Consider the following 18,668-nt stretch of genomic DNA (forward strand, 5'->3'; position numbering starts at 1 on the left):
CCCAGACAGGTTTAATGTGAAAGAAAGAGTAGCATTTTTCTAGTGATAAGGGTTAGTGCACCATTTCGGCAACACATCAATGATTATCCATACGAGTCGTGCTTTCACAATGTGAAAACAAATGACTATACTATTCTGTTACAAAGGCTGCTTTACTTCTTTAGTAATTTAACTTAGCACCAACACATCAAAGATATCTGGTGATGTAAGGATGGGAAAGGGCCAGGACTGGAAAAGTAGTGGCCGTTGCCTTGATTGAAGTACAGCCTCAGCAACATAGGATGTAAATACCAACTATTCCCCTAACTATACTGGTGATCTGGATTTGTCATCTGATAAAAGCAATGGAGAGTAAAATATAAATATTTTCATAGGCTATACAGAAAAAAAAGTTGTTTTACAATAAAAAATTTTTCAATATATTTGTGTTGTTACAAAGTCAATGTTCAGGTAAATCAATACGAGATCAAACAGAGATTTAACATGGAAGTTGCAATACTCCTCACAACTGCTTGAACTGTATAATTGCATTTATTTAGTATTACTAATGTGGTTAGTATTAATACATGCATTTTTGTGTATTGCTGCACTCTCAAAACTTTTAAGCAGCAGCAATACAATTCATGTCATCAATTGTCTCCCATTGAAAAGTAGGGAAATTATAAGTAAATAGAGTGAGAATGATTTGGAGAAATAGTCTTTTTTTATTTAGATTACTTTTACCAATGTTTTTGTAATGTGTTATTTGTTTTGAATACTATTGTAAATCTATGCTTTTTGAATATGTTAGCTATTCTGTACGTGTTTTTATTCACAAATTTGAGAGGGCCGATGACCTACAATGTTAGGCCCCTTAAAACAACAAGCAGCACAAATTTGAGAACTACATATTTATAGTTTTCAGGCGATAGTTTGTAAGTTTTCCGTTGTTATCGTAAAAGCCTGTCTACTGCATTGGATGGATGGTTATTTTCTATCGCGATTCATTTTATTACTCTTATTTCATTGTTAAAATCTGTTTGGTTCACTGGTATGGTTATAGCTTTGTGAATCATTGTGTTCAGTCCTGCTAATTTGTGTGTGGCCGGATGGTTGGACTCGATATATAGTGTGTGATGTTTCAGTGAGTTTCTTATATAATTTGTATGACAGTTTATTTCTGCTGACTGTGATGTCCAGAAAGTTGATCTTTCTATATGTTTCTCTTACATTGTGAACCTGACTGAATTACAGAGCCTACATCGGCGAGTGGGTTCAAACCCCACTAACGGCAGCCCTGAAGATGGTTTTCCGTGGTTTCCCATTTTCGCACCAGGCAAAAGCTGGGGCTGTACCTTAATTAAGGCCATAACCGCTTCCTTCAAACTCCTAGGCCTTTCCCATCCCATCGTCACCATAAGACCTATCTGCGTCGATGTGACGTTAAACAAATTGTAAAAAAAAAAAAAAAACCAAAGGTAACTGTACGATTTAACTATCAATTATAATGAGACTATACTGTGGTACCCGACATAAAATGGGTACTATTAGAAATACTGTACAGAAAAATTGCTAGATTTGAAAATCATTTCCAATTTTAGATGGGTAACTTGGTGAATATTTTGGAAAATTAAAGTCCATATTCCATCCTCACCTGGGAACTAGGCACAATTATTCAGTTACCATTTCTTGAGACACATTATGTGAAATTCAAACATATGAAAATACAAGGTAGTAGAGATGCAGCAGATTTACCTAAAGACATTATAGAACGTAGCATATACTGGTAATGTTTAAAAAATTTAAAAATCTCAGCAATATTTGCTAATTTTCTTAAGCTCCTACAGAAATAATCAATCTGACACTTGAGACTAGGACAGACAGAACAGTATAGCCCACTACCACGATGTATTGCTGAAATGTACTAGATTGATGTTGCTCAAAAATTGCAAACTTTCCAACAACAACCTGAGTTCACAAAACATCTGACCAGAAAACTTACACAAGGAAATGAGTCTATTGAGAATTAAATTTGCAATAAAGAGCAGCTCAAGCAAAATAGGATCAGTAAAGGATAAGTGCAAAAATAGAAAGACCTAAGCTAAATAAGCACGCAAAAAATTTTCATTCATATGTCAAAAGAAAGGAAATTTACAACATAAATTTATATTTTATTTCTGCTGAATACTACTTCCTAGTGTTTGTACCGCCTAGGTGGAGGGTTCACTATTTTACATGCTAATTGCCACTTCTGCCGATCGAAGGTATTACTGGGGACCATACATTAAATCTTCCTGGGTATGGGACATAGGAGCCAAAGGGTGTTTAATAACACATCTCAAAGCTTATTCACTACCTCATGATGTATTCCTGCAATGAGTATGTGGATATGTTACTCATCTAGGGAGAAGCTGGACAGAATGCATACCAGGCTCAATGCCTCTATCAAGATCACTATCCACATAGATGACAACTAATAGGCATGACATTTCGGAGTGTGGACAGATGTCTGTGGGCTACTGCATCCCTGGAAAGGACAAGGCCTGTTCGAAATCATGTCATTGTGCAGTATAAATAATTTAGAATGGTCTTTTATTCCACATATCTATATATCTGTTCACAATGGAGAGGCTGTGTTGGACACTATCCAGCATAAACCTCACACTAGTAGCACATAAGCCATTGCACAGGGGACCAACATCAGCCAGGCATCTGTTAAATGGATGTTGCATACCCAGCCGTTTCACCTGTACCATCTGCAGTTACATCAGGAGAGCCAAGGACACGATTTTGAAATCTGGGTGATGTTCCGACAATTGAAAATACAGCATGTGGACCCTGATCCTACTTTTTAGCAACCATCTTATTTATGGACGAAACACAGTTCCACAAAAATGGAACTATTAACTGCCATAATATGCATTATTGGAGTGTAGAAAATCCCCACTGGGTACAACAGGCAGCTTTCTAGGTACAGTGGGGCATGAACGTATGATGTGGCATCTTGGGTGATCACCTCATTGGTCCCCATTTCAAGGACACCTGACGGGAGAATGCTATACGTGGTTTCTCCAAAATGAACTACCGCAGTTCTTGGAACACGTGACACTCCTTGACTGCTGCAGGATGTGGTTTCAACATGAAGGAGCTCCAATGTGCGTGGCAGTGGTCGTCTGGAACCCCATTGATGCGATGTATCCTGATAAATTGATAGGATGGGGAGGACCTCTCTCATGGCCTGCTAGGTCACCTGATTTTACGCCCTAAGATTTTTTTTTTCTGTAGGGCCATGTAAAACAACTGATGTATGCACAGGAGCCAGCTAATCCTGTTCATCTTACAGCGTTGATGGGGTGAAAGTTCCTTTTGGGATTCATTGTAAATGCCTAGGTGTTAATGTAAGGAAAGATCTTCATTGGGGTAATCACATAAATATGACTGTAAATAAAGGGTACAGATCTCTGCACATGGTTATGAGGGTGTTTAGGGGTTGTAGTAAGGATGTAAAGGAGAGGGCATATAAGTCACAGGTAAGACCCCAGCTAGAGTATGGTTCCAATGTATGGGACCCTCACCAGGATTACCTGATTCAAGAACTCGAAAAAATCCAAAGAAAAGCAGCTCGATTTGTTCTGGGTGATTTCCGACAAAAGAGTAGCGTTACAAATATGTTGCAAAGTTTGGGCTGGGTAGAATTGAGAGAAAGAAGGAGAGCTGCTCGACTAAGTGGTATGTTATAGATGTTGATTCCCATAGGGAACATGAAATATTTGTCCCGAATGAGTAAATTTATAATACCAACATAATTGGTCCATTATTGGACATTATAAATTTTCCAGCTAACTCATTCATGGTTGCCAGCGTTTTGCCCCAGTGTGTTAACTGGGCTCATCAGTTGGTAAATAGCACACCTACCAGGACGCATGAGACAAAATCTCTCATAGTGCATTGGCACTGCCGGTGGCTCCAAGTAGCACTAGCCATGTGTCTTGGTAGATGTGCTATTTACCAACTGATAAGCCCAATTAGCACACTGGGGCGAAACACTGGCAACCATGAATGAGTTAGCTGGAAAATTTATAATATCCAATAACAGACCAATTATATTGGTATTATGAATTTTACTCATTTGGGACAAATATTTCAGATTCCCTATGGGAATCAACATCTTTATCATCTGATGGCCAGGCAGGCACCAATTTTTGAAAATGAGACAAAATCTCTCATAGTGCACTGACACTGCCGGTGGCTCCAGGTAGCCTATGCAGTGGCCTTCACAGAATGCACTAGCCATGAGTCTTGGTAGGTGTGCTATTTACCAACTGATGGGCCCAATTAGCACACTGGGGCAAAAAGCAGGCAACCATGAATTAGTTGAAAAATTTATAATGTCCAATAACGGACCAATTATATTGGTATTATAAGTGGTATGTTCCGAGCTGTCAGTGAAGAGGTGGCGTGGAATGACATCAGTAGATGAATAAGTTTAAGTAGTGTCTTTAAAAGTAGGAAAGATCACAATATGAAGATAAAGTTGGAATTCAAGATGACAAATTGGGGTAAATATCCATTTATAGGAAGGGGAGTTAGGGAATGGAATAACTTACCAAGGGAGATGTTCAATAAATTTCCAATATCTTTGCAATCATTTAAGAAAAGGCTATGGAAAGAGCAGATAGGGAATCTGCCACCTGGGCGACTGCCTTAACCTTTAGATACTCGCGCTCAGTTTTCCCCCCTTTATTACTCGTGTGGGGTCTTTAAGGCCTCCGGGATAGTATGCATTAAAAATATACTCTAATTACAATACAATTGCATCTTATTTTACTGCAAACACTACACCACATTAAAAAGCCTGTTTACAAGAAATCAATACACATTAAGTTCATGACAGTGTTCCTTTTCTCACATTACACACACTTCTTACATACAGCATTTTCTTCATGACTTTTCCACAGACATGTTCCTTGCATTTTTCACATCAATTTTTTATTTTCCTGTCCTTTGACCGGGGGCAAATCACGCATCTCTTTCTTGAATTGTCTGGCTCGTCTGCATCTGCCCCTGGGCCGATGACCTTCGATGTTAGGCCCCTTAAAACAACAAGCATCATCATCTACATCTTCCCTGTCACCATTATCTGTACGTAGTCTTTTCTTGAGATTTCTAGGCAGACTAGGTATAGCAGCACGTGCCAACAGCCATGGTTTAATGAGTTCTTTCGCCAGCTCACTCAAAAATACTTTCCTTGGCATGGTTTTCTCGTGGTTGGAATTGAATTTCCATACAACGAAAGCGCTGATACGAACCACACACAAGAGGTGGTAGAAAACAATGAGTGTCCATCTGTTAGTTCGCAGTGCTACCTTGTAAGTTTGGCATAACTTAGCATTTGCGTCTGCACCACCTTTCGTGCTGTTATAAAATAGAACTATTTCCGATTTCTTCTTCTCACCCTCTTCAATAGCTGTATCATGATGCATGCTGGAGATCAGTATTACCGCTTTAGATTTCTTGTATGAACAGAGCGTAAGGTTTTGAGTAAATCCAAACATAGTACTGTAAACTTCTCCGTCTTTGTTAGCCTTGAAGCTATGTGGGATTTCCTTCTTATCGCTCTTCAGTGTACCATCGAACTTTAGGTTGTCTTTTTTTAGTAGGGATTCAGCCAGTGGAATGCTGTCATACCAATTATCATCATTTCGCCCTGTTCTCCTTATTGGGGTAATTAGCCTCCTGAGTACACTTTGATCATCCTTAGTTGACTAGAAAGGTCCCTCGGGCTTTTTTCCCGAATAAATTTCAAAATAACACATCGTTCTGTCTGCTGGACTGTATCTCATGTCAAAGTAGAAGCGCCTTATACTGTAGGTTATAGGCTTACTTCTTGTATATTAACAATTCCCAGACATCACAAGAGGTTCAGATGCTGGCCAAAATATGTGTATTACATGTTCACATCATCAAAACTAAATAAATAGTTAGTTATAAGCAGTATGTGCAAGAATATGAAAATAGTTAACTTAGTTTATTTTCATACATAATTACTCGTGTGGGGTCTTCCAGGCCAGGTCACTGCTCTCCAGTGAGTACCTTACTTGGCAACAGTGAACCAACTACTGAAATGAGCTCCCCTCCCCACTACATGAAGCTATTGCATGTGTCAAGGTCATAGGTAGTCACTTCGGGAAAATATAACAATTTAAAAAGGGAGTGGGGCCTCAAAGACCCCGCGCGAGTAATTGAAGGTTAAATGCAGATCAGTATTGATTGATAGATAGATTGATTGATTGATTGACCTTAGACAGCTCATCGCCGAGGCATGCCAATCCGTTATGCTGGAGATGTCCCAACGTTCCACATAGTCCTTACAATATCACGCGCAATTCTGTATTGACCACGGATGACGTCAGTTTGAGCAGGTGCTGCATTAAACAACGCAGGTAACTGAAATCCTGTCAACACATTTTCTAAAACTCTTCCAACCCAGCTTCATACCATATGCCACCCTACCAATGGCCATTTGCAGGGCCAAATAAACAAATCAGTCTGCGGAAACTATTAAGTATGCAACATTGCCATATCCCAGGCAACTGGCTGTATAAAAAAAACTTGCATGGGATTTGAATCTCGTAACCCCTCAAGCACTGTTCACTTTCAGATCTACGATTGCGCCCCTGCCAAGTGAGCTACTGCAAGACTTGACAGGCAGCGGGCATATTCACAGCCTATACAAATTAACGGTGGTGCTTATGGTTCCTGCAGTTTTTAGCCTGTAACCACACATCTCGTTACATTACGTTCGTTTAGGGAGAGGGACTGATGTATTTCATAATTGTCATACAGTAGAACCTCATTAATCCAGACTTCATGAAGCAGGTGATATTAACCCTAAACAAAAATTTATTCCAGACTTTGTTTAATCCGGGCAGCCGTTTAATAACAATTAAAAAATGCAATTACAGTATAAAGCTGAATTACGAGCTCCTGAATGAATTTCACCAGGATGAAGCAGGTGATATTAACCCTAAACAAAAATTTAGTGAAATTAAAGACCATCTAAACATTGTCATTAATATGCATTGTTGACACCAAATTTACACGTGTATAGGCCCCATTTTTCATATCAGAATTTTGAGTCAAAAAGCTGAGGTGCGGTTTATACTCAGAACAAAGAAAAAATTATGAAAAATGTATTAAATAAGTTATTAGGTACCAGAATTGTTACATATGCTGAATTACTGATCACTCACTAATACTTTGGTTATCACTAGATTCACTTTCAGTATCTGATGTAGGCCTTCAGTCTTCAATACACTGCGTCATCTACCGTTCCGTCCACTGCATTAGAAATTTATGTCACCTTGAAACTTTAGTGAACAATGCCTGGAGATATTTTCTTCCATGCTGTAGCAATCCATTCACACATCTATGAAAGGGAAGCTCTCTTAAGGCGTCCAGTTGGGAGTCGTTTCTGCTGCGCTGCTTATCCAGTTATGGTACAGTAGTCTCAAATTTGCCTTGAAAGGGCGGCTAATAGGAACATTGAGAGGTTGCAAGATTTCAGTCATTCCACCAGGAATCACCACAATATCGCACTTCTTGCTGACACTTCTCCTTAATACCATCTGTCAAATGACCTCGAAAACTGTCAAGTATAAGCATCGAATGTGGGTGAAGGAGTGCACCCAGTCGCCAAAACCACACTGTTTCTAACCAGTCCATGAAAAGGCCTTCCTTCAGCCAGCCGTTTTGTTGCACTCAAGGATAACACCTGGTGGTAACTTTACTTTGGATCAACTTTTAGGGTTAAAAATAGTGTTTGGTATAAGTTTGTGCCCATCAGCAGTGATTGCTAACATCACAGTGCACCTTTGTTTTTCCGCACCAGCTGTACGCACCTAAACTGTACTAGCACTGAGCTCGTTTACTGTTGTATCTCCTGGCATGACAAAAAACACAGGTGTTTCGTCAGTATTACCAATGGCCGCCAGGTTGGAGTCATTCTTCTTTCGAAAACATGATAATGTGTTTTTGAAACTCTAGTAGCTTCCCCTGGTATGTTTCTGGAAGACATTGTGCTATTAATGTCCACTGCATGTCGCTTCATAAAATGCCTTACCCATCCATAGCTGGCTTTGAATTCTTTAGACAAAATGTTCTGTTTACTGGCTATCTTTCAAGATTCAAGTTGAAGCATTTCAACAGATACAACAAAACCTTGAGCTCTTTCATTCATTCATTCATTCATTTATTTAGCTTCCACAAACTGTACAATTACATATTTTGAAATAGGCCAACAGTACAGGTGTTCTCAAGTGATTTCCTAATACTAACAATAATATATGCACAATAATGAACATTTTGAAAAAGAAGAAAAACAGAAATGCAAAATACCTCAAATATTAGGACAACACATCTTAATTTTTTAAATAATAAATAATATTAATAACCAATATTTACAAGACAAAATAAAAATAAAAATCTATTGGTGTGGTGTTAATAATATGTTGTACATAATGAATGTCACATTAACGTATTTTTAAGGCTATATACTGGATATTAAGAAAGTTTACAGGTTAATAAGTAATAGCATCATTACCAGCATTTCATCATATATTCTTATGTACTGTAGAAGCAGCTGCTCAGCAGGAGATTTTTTAAAGCTGTGGTAAATGAACTGACGGGACTAATATCTTTAATCTTATTTGGAAGCTTATTATACGATCTGATTCCAACAAAGTCTACATGTCTCAAGGCAATGGTTTTACTCTTCTGCTCGATAAAAATATTATTTCTTGTTCACGTCTGGTAACTGTGATTGTCAAAATTCTTTCTGAAGCGATCAATTTTTTTTTTTTCACGTGTAGAATGCATTGCATGATGTATATGCTTGATACTGGGAGTATCCTTAGTCTCTTAAATAATGGTCTGCAATGATCTAACCTATTACGTCTCGACAGATTTGATTTGTAGCAGCTCCAGAGACCCATAGCATAAGTGATGACTGAATGGAAATATCCAAAATATGCTATTCTAACATATTCTTCACTGCAACTATTAGACAAAATCCTTAAGGCAAAACAAACAGAACTCAGAGACTTACTTATTTTTTTAATATGACAATCCCATCTTAATTTTTCATCTATATGGACACCTAAAAATGTTGTGGTCAACGTATTTTCAATTGCATTTGCATTTAATATAGTTGTGGGTTTTTTTTTTTTTGCAGTTTTGTCATGGTACTTGGATGCCTTGAATCCCATGTATTGGTTTTTTTTTTTAAGTTCAATGTTAATTTGTTTTTCTTGAACCATAATTCTAACCTAGACAGGACTGTATTTGCTGCAGTTTCTATAGACATAGGGTCAGGATTATTAATAATTATGTTTGTATCAGCATACAGAACTGCTGTTTCTACTTGATTATTGTGAGGAAGATCGTTCACATAGATCAAGAAGAAAACAGGCCCCAAAACACTACCCTGCGGAATACCTATGTCTATGTTTTTTACCTGAGAGCTATATGTCTCATTATGCCCTTTATTGTTACAATGTGTAATTTCAACAAACTGGGATCATTTATCCAGGTACGATCTAAACCAGTCATTAACAATTCCCCTAACTCCAGTCTGATATAATTTGTGCAACAATATTTCATGATCAACAGTATCAAATGCCTTTGAAAGGTCCAGAAATAGTCCTATCCTAGTTTCATTATTATCAAGAGCATTTGCGACCAACTGTGTAACATGTGATAAAGCAGACAAAGTACTTCTGCCACCTCTGAACCCATGTTGTGCATTATTTAACAAGTTATATTTGATTAAAAATTTAGTAAGCCGATCTTTCATAGCACATTCAAATATTTTTGAAATAACAGTAAGTTATGTAAACCGTGTAAGTTTCTACTTTTAAAGACTGGGATAACTTTAGCTATTTTTAGGAGATTAGGAAACTGACCACTAGAAAATGATTCATTGATGAGATAAGTTAAAGGCTGTACTAGATAAGGAGCACATTTTTTAACGAGTTTTGTGGGAACTTCACCGACACCTGTGGAAATTTTGCTCTTCAAAGACTGTACGATTTTAAGAACTTCCAATTCTGTTACTGGATTTAACTGCATAGAGTTTTGCACAAAGGTTGGGAGTTCTGGTAATACATCTGATTTATTTGCATTTTCAAGTTTGTATGGTAGGCTCTTGTTTTGCGCACATATCTAGCACCTCTGTTTCCACCTGAGGGTATTTTGCTTCTTTACCTCGAAAGGCCCGTCTGTTTGTATTGGTTTTTTCAAGAGATATCTTCTGATTAACCCAACAACAAACATTCTTAGGATCAATCGTATTTCCTTCCTGGATCTCTTTTACAATTTTCTTCTACATATTACCACCGCTAATTTGAACTTTGCTGTAAAACTTGCTTGTACATGACCCATGTTCAACCTTCACACTTCCAAAACCCTCAGTGAACTATTCTTAAGTACATACAGTACTGGTGAACTTGTCAGGCAGGTTTGTTGAGGTTGAGACTACCTGCAGCATAACCACTCTCTTCAAGGTCGTGCAGTACGGAATTCAAGGCAGCAAAACAATTTACAGTGGTGACACATTTCGTAGCATGTTCATCAGAAAAAAAATTATCTTTTTTTTTTTTACAAAATATCTTAAAACAACAGTGGAGCCTATACACACGTAAACATGGTAACAACGATGAAAATATATGTGCATACTATGAACATTTGAGGCATCTGCGTGCGTTATTTATTGAAGAAATTAATGCCAAAGACAACAAAAGATCAGCAGTTTCTTCAAACCAGTAAGGGTGTCAAGTGTGGTCAATTAAGGTCTGCCTTGATCGCCATGTTCTAATTTTGTACTGTACCGGGCGAGTTGGCCGTGCGCGTAGAGGCGCGCGGCTGTGAGCTTGCATCCGGGAGATAGTAGGTTCGAATCCCACTATCGGCAGCCCTCAAGATGGTTTTCCGTGGTTTCCCATTTTCACACCAGGCCAATGCTGGGGCTGTACCTTAATTAAGGCCACGGCCACTTCCTTCCAACTCCTAGGCCTTTCCTATCCCATCGTCGCCATAAGACCTATCTGTGTCGGTGCGACGTAAAGCCCCTAGCAAAAAAAAAAATTTTTTAATTAATTTTGTACTGCATAGTTATTCTTTATTTTGTAGGGCCTAATAGTGTATTGCATTATAACTTGTATATTATTGTATATAACCTCTGTATTTCTAAATTTAAAATACTGTACTGTACATGTTCTTTTTACTGAACAGAGCATACCTTGGCTCTTTTTGTAAGTTATTTTGATTAATCCATACGTTCATTAATTCGTACAACCTAAGAGCCTCAATTAGTCTGAATTAATGAGGTTCTATTGTAAATGAAGCAGGTCACATAAAACCACATTGCAAGGGGTAGGTGAACCCCCCGGTATATGTTGAAGAGGCAGAGTGCCAATATGCTCCCCTGTGAGAAGCCATTTCTCTGGTTTGTCCATCTATAGCATCTTCCTTGGAAATCTATCAATCTATCTATGGCCTAAATCAGCAGGTAATCATTTGTAAGGTGGCACAGCTCCACAAGCAGTTTTTTGGGGTTTACTCTATTGTATGCAGCTGATAAATCTATAAAAACAGCTCATGTTATTTTACATTTTTCAAATCCACCCTCGATATACTGTGTCAGATGCAATACCTAAGAAATGCAGTTTTTTGTTGGTTTGACTTTCTCAATTGGTTAAATATAAATTTGTGTTCTCATCCCGAGGTAGTGTAGCCCTATTTAGGCACACCCCCAATGGATGTGAGCGAGCTGCATGTACAATTTTTAACCACATACTAGCCCTACTGCCATTCTTAAATCGAACCTGAGCCACGGAGTATCACAGATAATTGTCGTAACTGTTATTCTACGGAGGTGGACAAATAGTTATATTATAGTTTCCTACTAGGAATTTAATTTTTTATTATGTCAAGCTTGTTTTGTTTGTTTCTCCCCAGACAAATTATCAACCAATCCACCACCTTTCTTTCACCTCACATGTCAGAGAAAATACTTCAATATTATAAATTCAAGATTAAATGCAGCCAGGAGTACACTTTATTTTCAACTATTTCTGCTTATAAGCAGAAATCTTTGCATGCTAGAGAACATGACCAGAATGTGTAAGTTTAACACTGGCAAACATACCAACAATACCAGAAATGTAGCCAACATTATAATTCATATCAGAGAGCATTACATCTCTAAAAATGGTTATAGAAGCAAAGGACTGCTTATATTTCAATTCCCATTACATAAATATGGCTACCCTTCACGAATGTCACGTAACAGATACGATCTCTAGACGATTGTATGGTACATGTGCACAGAACACAAGCCTGACATATCTGGCATCTTCAAATATCACTGGATTGTGCCAGGATAAAATCTGCCAACTTGAGTTCAGAAGACCAGCACTCTTCTAACTGAGCTACTCGGCCTGGCATTCCTCCAATAGAGAGAGGAGTGGAATTGATATGGAGATTGTTGCTAGTAATTCAGATTAGGTGACTGCTGTTGAACTAAATCTACACTACATACTCTACACTGGAATTAATACACCCTCTGAAAGTAAATTGGAGTTATCCCATACTAGGGTTACCAGATACTTTTAGCGTAATGTACAACATAATGTTCTAAAATGTAGGACATTGGGAAATTATACAATGAAACAAAAATTAATGTAAATGAGCAATGCAAGTTATTCTCACAATAAATATACCCAGAACAAAGTCAGTCCTACCATTACTGTAAAACAACATCTATATTTAAGAAATACACTGATTTGTTGCAGAATAGATTTGTTTTATGAATAATTATGTTGACTATGATGATTGTAAATTGAATAAGTAACTTCTGCCTGTTTAAAACATAATTATAAAACTCAGAACAGTTTAAGTGTTTTACCAGTAGTTATATATAACTAAAAGTTCACAAAGTCTATCAATAGCCCGATTCTCACATCTGTCAATTAAGTTAAAATCAATAATAAATCCACCCTACATTTGCATTATATGCAGGAATAGCAAAAAATCTTCTGTAATACTCAACAGTTCATGATGGCAGGTTTCATACTTACTAGCACTAAAATACCTGACTGAAGTTTATTCCGTACAACCACAATAACAACCTGGAAATCTTCAATATGCCTCCTAGAACAATCATTGTCCATGCAGTCAAGCTAACTTACAAATGTATTCTTTCCTTTTGCAACTAGAAGACAATTTCTTTAAACCACTGAATATTTTTAATTTCTAAGAAAAAGAACATTTATTAATTTTAAAAAATGTATCCTAGACTCCCAACAGAAGGTTAAATTGCAGTGCATTTCCAGGATTTTCCAGACATATGGTACCCTATCCCGTAAGTCTCATGTCGTGAGCCTATACAAGGCATTCCCTCAGCAGAGAGAGAAGTGGGAATTGATATGGAGATTATTGCTGGTAGAAAGGTTTGTGAATTACAGCAGTCGAAATGCAGGTACGAAGAAAGCTCAGTGAGGCTGAAAGGGGCAAGATTACTGGTGCACACTGATTTGGTCATCCCATCCATGAAATTTCTGGCAAGCTTCAGGTATCACATTCTACCATGAGTGGTCAAATGGAACCAGGGAAACCAAAACAAGTAAGAGATGGGGACTGTCTATGCCTTCGAAGAGTGGTGAAGTCAAACCAGCAACTTAGTTACAAACCGTGGTCAGATTTTCAATTGTCATCTGGAAGTGATGCCAGTATTTGTACAATTCATTGGGAAGTGTCTGAACCTCAGTTCCATGGGAAAGAAGCGGCACAAACTAAGTATCACTAAACTGATTTCTCGCTGCTGATTACAGTGGTGCAAAACACATCATGTGCAGACTTTAGAATGATGGAAAAGCATCCTGAAGTGATGCTACACGTTGGGCAGTGCAATGAAAGTGTATGGACTTGGCGTTGTTCCCACTGTAAAATTGGCAAAGAAGGCATTATGGCCTCAGTTTGGTTTTGGTCCACTAGTTTTAGTTTGAAACCATGAATGCCAAAACCTATGAAGCCCATAAAGCAATACAATTCTATGCAATTAACCCTTTGGCAACAACTTAGAACTGGCCCTTTTCATTTTATACAAGACAATGCACCCATTCATATATGAAAGGCTATATAATGGTGTGGTCTGTTGAAATGGGAATGAATAAATTGAATAGCCAGTCCAACTCACTGAGCAAAACCCAACTGAGCATCTCTGAGATGAGTTACAGCACTGGTTGACAGCCAGACCGGACTGCTCCGAAATAACTAAAGAACAGTTCACCTGTTGTAGGAAGAATGGAAGAAAATACAGTAGAAGTCTCCTGTAACGAGTACAGCATATGAGAACCCCATTAGAACGGCAGTTTTTGTCTGTCCCTTCAAAATTCCTATAATGAACTGTGCATTAGCCTTTGGTTACAGCAAGAGTCCTATCACTGACGCATCCATTATTACAAGTGATTAAATGTGCGCAATTTTTTCCTACTGACATTTATGCACCCAGAAATTATATTGCACGGGATCGATCATCTTCGGTATAGTTTCCTCGCTATGTCCACTAGCAAGCTCTCTAGTCGACATTCGAAAGCGATGTCGGAGTCGATTAGTAATACCCGCCGACTGCCGTTCCGTAAAGGAAAATGGAAATGAAAGAGGAGAACATGTTTTTGTAATAAATGCGTAAATAACGTGTCTGATAGCAGTTGTTTACGCTTAAAAATAAAAGCTGAGGCAAACAATCACTTAATTTTAGTGCTAAATACTGCAATTCAGTAAGAATGGGATACACCTCAAGATATGGCAGAGTGCATCACTGATTTCAGAGGTCACATCTGATTAAATTTTGGAAAGGCCATTGTCATGTAAATTTAGTGAGAATGACATCATTTGATACTGGCGCTCGAAATATGTTTTCATGATACATATAGTATGGTTAAGTTACGCTGTTTGAATAAAAAACTGAAGCATTTGCCACAAAATGTGATTGATCATCGTTTTCTTGCTATGTGCACTTGAGACCTCTCTCGTCGACATTCAAAGGTGATGTCGGAGTCAATTAGTAATACTCGTCAACTGCTGTTCCGCAAAGAAAATCAGAAATGAAAGAGAACATGTTTTTGTAATAAACACGAAAATAATGTGGTCGACAGCAGTTGTTAACTCGTTAGAAATAAAGGATAAGTAAACGATCACTTAATTTGAATACTCTACACTGAAATTAAGTAAGAATGTGATACACCTCACCTCAAGATATGGCAGAGTGCATCACTGATTTCTGACGTTAGATTATATTTTCTTGCGTCTGGTTAAATTTCTGTAAGGCTATTCCCATCTAAATTTATAGCTAGAAGGTTATCACTTCTTTACTGATGCTTGATATACGTTTTCATGGTACATACGTGGTTAAGTTAGGTTAGGTGACGCTGTTTGAATAAGAAAACAAGCGTTTGCCATGAAATGCGACCTACTTGTACCATATCGTTATCTCGCTATGTGCACTTGCGAGCTCCCTCGTCAACATTCAAAAGCGATGTTAGGGTCGATAATACCCGTCAACTGCTGTTCCATAGAGAAAATTAGAATTGAAAGAGATAAACAAGTTTTCGTAACAAATACATAAATAATGTGCTTGATAGCAGTTGTTAACTCATTAGAAATAAAGGCTAAGTAAACGATCGCGTAATTGTAATACTCTACACTGAAATTAAGTAAGAATGGGATATACCTCACCTCAAGATACAGCAGAGCGCATCACTGATTTCTGAGATTAGATTATATTTTCTCGCGTCTGGTTATATTTCGGTAAAGCTTTTATCATGTAAATTTACATCATTTCACTACTGGCGCTTGGAATATGTTTTTATGATATATATAGTACGGCTAAGTTAGGTTAGGTGATGCTGTTTGAATAAGAAAACTGAAACATTTGCCACAAAATGTGATCGGTCATCTTTGGTACCATATCATTTTCCCGCTATGTACACTTGCGCGCTCTCTCGTCGACATTCAAAAGCGATGTCAGAGTCAATTACTAATGCCCGTCGACTACTGTTCTCTAGTAGAAAATTCAAAATGAAAGAGAATAACACGTATTCGTAATAAATGCGTCAGTAACGTGGCTGATGGCAGTTTTAAGAATGGGATACACCTCAAGATATGGCAGAGTACATCACTGAGTCAGAGGATAGTTTATATTTTCTCACGTCTAGTTAAACTTCGGAAAGGCTGTTCCCATGTAAATTTGTAGCGAGGTGGTATCATTTCTCTACGTGCGCTTCAAATACATTTTCATGATACATATACAGTTAAGTTAGGTGACGCTGTTTGAAGAAGAAAATTGGAACGTTTGCCACAGAAGCCTCTGGAGTGATACTATAATTTTTTCAGAATGAAATTAAACATACACTTTCACGGAGTATTAGATTTCAAAAAATAACGAGCAAGCCATAGTGTGGATATCATCCGCGAAAAATGGACATTCTGAACAAACTGATACCCATTTCATACAGATTTCATTGCGTATTGGGTTTTCCCCCGACTTTTACGAAAAATCAGATATAACGACAATCCGTTATAGCGAGTAAATTTTTTGCCGTTATGAATTCTCGCTATAATGGACTTCTACCGTACCTGCCAATACCAGCCAAAACCTAGGGAAAAGTCTTCCTATAGGAGCAGGGGCTGTGGTAGCAACAAAGGATGGACCTACATCATACCGACACCACAGCAGCTGCAGGTAAGCCAGTACCAACGAGTCTGGTCACTAAAGGCTATGTAGTGCATTTTCCTAGAGTTACAATTAATTTAATCTGAAATATTAGAACAACAAAAAATAGGTTAGCAGATTTCAAAGCGAATTAGCTGCTAATTTTAATTTCCTGATGTGATGTGATTTACTAACTAGTTGCTGTTCTTGATTACCATGTTGGTATGATATCAGAAAATCTCAGGTAATTTGGGGAAATCAATTTTCAGACTGACTGCTCATTCAAATATAAGGTTACAGACTACCAATACTTTCTGTTCATCTTCTTTGCTTGGGATTAGATATATAAGTTGAACATAGCAGTTCCAATGGCCCTGCACCTTGTCTGCTTTCCTGGTAGCAAAGAGATGAATTTGATAAGTGAATTTCTGAATTATACAGATTTTTCAGAGCTCATTCCTTCTGCAAGAAATTGGCTGTTGATTCTTTACTGTCATAGACCCTTCTTGATTATGTGGAGTATTTCATAAATATTTCTTAGAAGATGTCTCCAGTTACATAAGCAACATCAGTTCTCATACATTATCAAGTGAAACACAGCAGCAGAAATTACAAAATGTTATATCATTTAAAAGTGAAGGACTTCTTTTGGGATATTAGACCACATTGGCATAGTAAATAGCTTCTTAATATAAGAGACAAGGGAGTCTTGTCATGCAGTGGAATGTGCCATTTAGATAAGCCTGCTGCATCTTATATCAGCAAATCTTAAAAAACTCCAAAGGAGGTAGAGGCTATAAAACTATGACTTTTGCCAGCTCATTTTACATGACAGAGAAATCTGGCAAATATTAACTGGATGGAAGGGTTTTGTGTAATACTTGAGGAACTCACGGGTTACAAGGAGCAAAGAGGAGGTACTCAAAACATTGTTAACATTACATTCTACACTCTAAGATAAAGAAGGTGGTAGACAGCAGTCTAAAACAACCTTTCTTAACTGAATTTAGTGATTCGAATGGCTAGTTTCCATGCCTGAAAGAAGTTATCTGGAAATTCCCTCATTTTGCTTTGATTTTTCCAGCTGCTGAAAATTCCCCAACTTTTCCAGTTTTACCAGATAAATCTCCACCTTAGTTCCCTTGCTCCATGTCACACCTTTTATACCTGTTACAGGTTGTAGATCCCAATACCTTTGCTTTCATCATGAACATACTTCCGAGAGCTTTATCGCCTCCTTGACAATACCTCTTCCACCAAAATATTAATTCTACATTACCACAGAACCCTTTTTCAATACCATAAATAATAAACATCACCCTTATCTGCTAGAATATTATACAACACCATTCAACAATCATCCACCCTTCCAAACAATCTTACTTTGTAAGAATTAGTTTATACTATATTCAACAAACATCAACCCATCACTTCAATTTAAATTGCTCCAATATGCTGAAACATTGGCCCTTCCACATCTTTGCTTTGCCCCTCCTGCAGTGTTGCCAACCTGGATACACAAAACTGGTCTACCAACCCACAAAGTCTAGATTAAGTTAAACAAGTTAGTAACTTAGGAACTAAACAATTAGACACTGAGTACTTACTCAATTTTATTAAAAGAGCTTCACGATCTGTCTCACAATGTTTGTTGGAATCTTCTTTTAACCTGGTGTGAAAGTTTAGGGAGGATTTAAACCAGCGGACAAATACAAACACTCACTGCAAATGAAACAAACTAACTAGTCACATTTAATACAATAAAAGTCAAAGTTATGATAAAATGGACTTTGCTTTTATGTACAGCAAAAGACATGCTACAGTAAATTAAAATTATGATAGACACAGGTTATATCCTAGTTAGCAACACTGCCCCTTTCCAGTGTACCCACAATCACATGAACAGTTTAACTGTAAT

General features: G+C 37.6%; 1 protein-coding gene across 3 annotated transcripts in view; it reads right to left on the reverse strand.

The window, feature by feature from the left end:
• LOC136876396 (uncharacterized) overlaps positions 1–18,668 on the reverse strand; it is a 291,352-nt gene that overhangs the window by 55,544 nt on the left and 217,140 nt on the right. The window lies entirely within an intron of this gene.

The sequence above is a fragment of the Anabrus simplex genome, chromosome 6 (genome assembly GCF_040414725.1).
Source record: "Anabrus simplex isolate iqAnaSimp1 chromosome 6, ASM4041472v1, whole genome shotgun sequence".
Taxonomy (NCBI): Eukaryota; Metazoa; Arthropoda; class Insecta; order Orthoptera; family Tettigoniidae; genus Anabrus; species Anabrus simplex.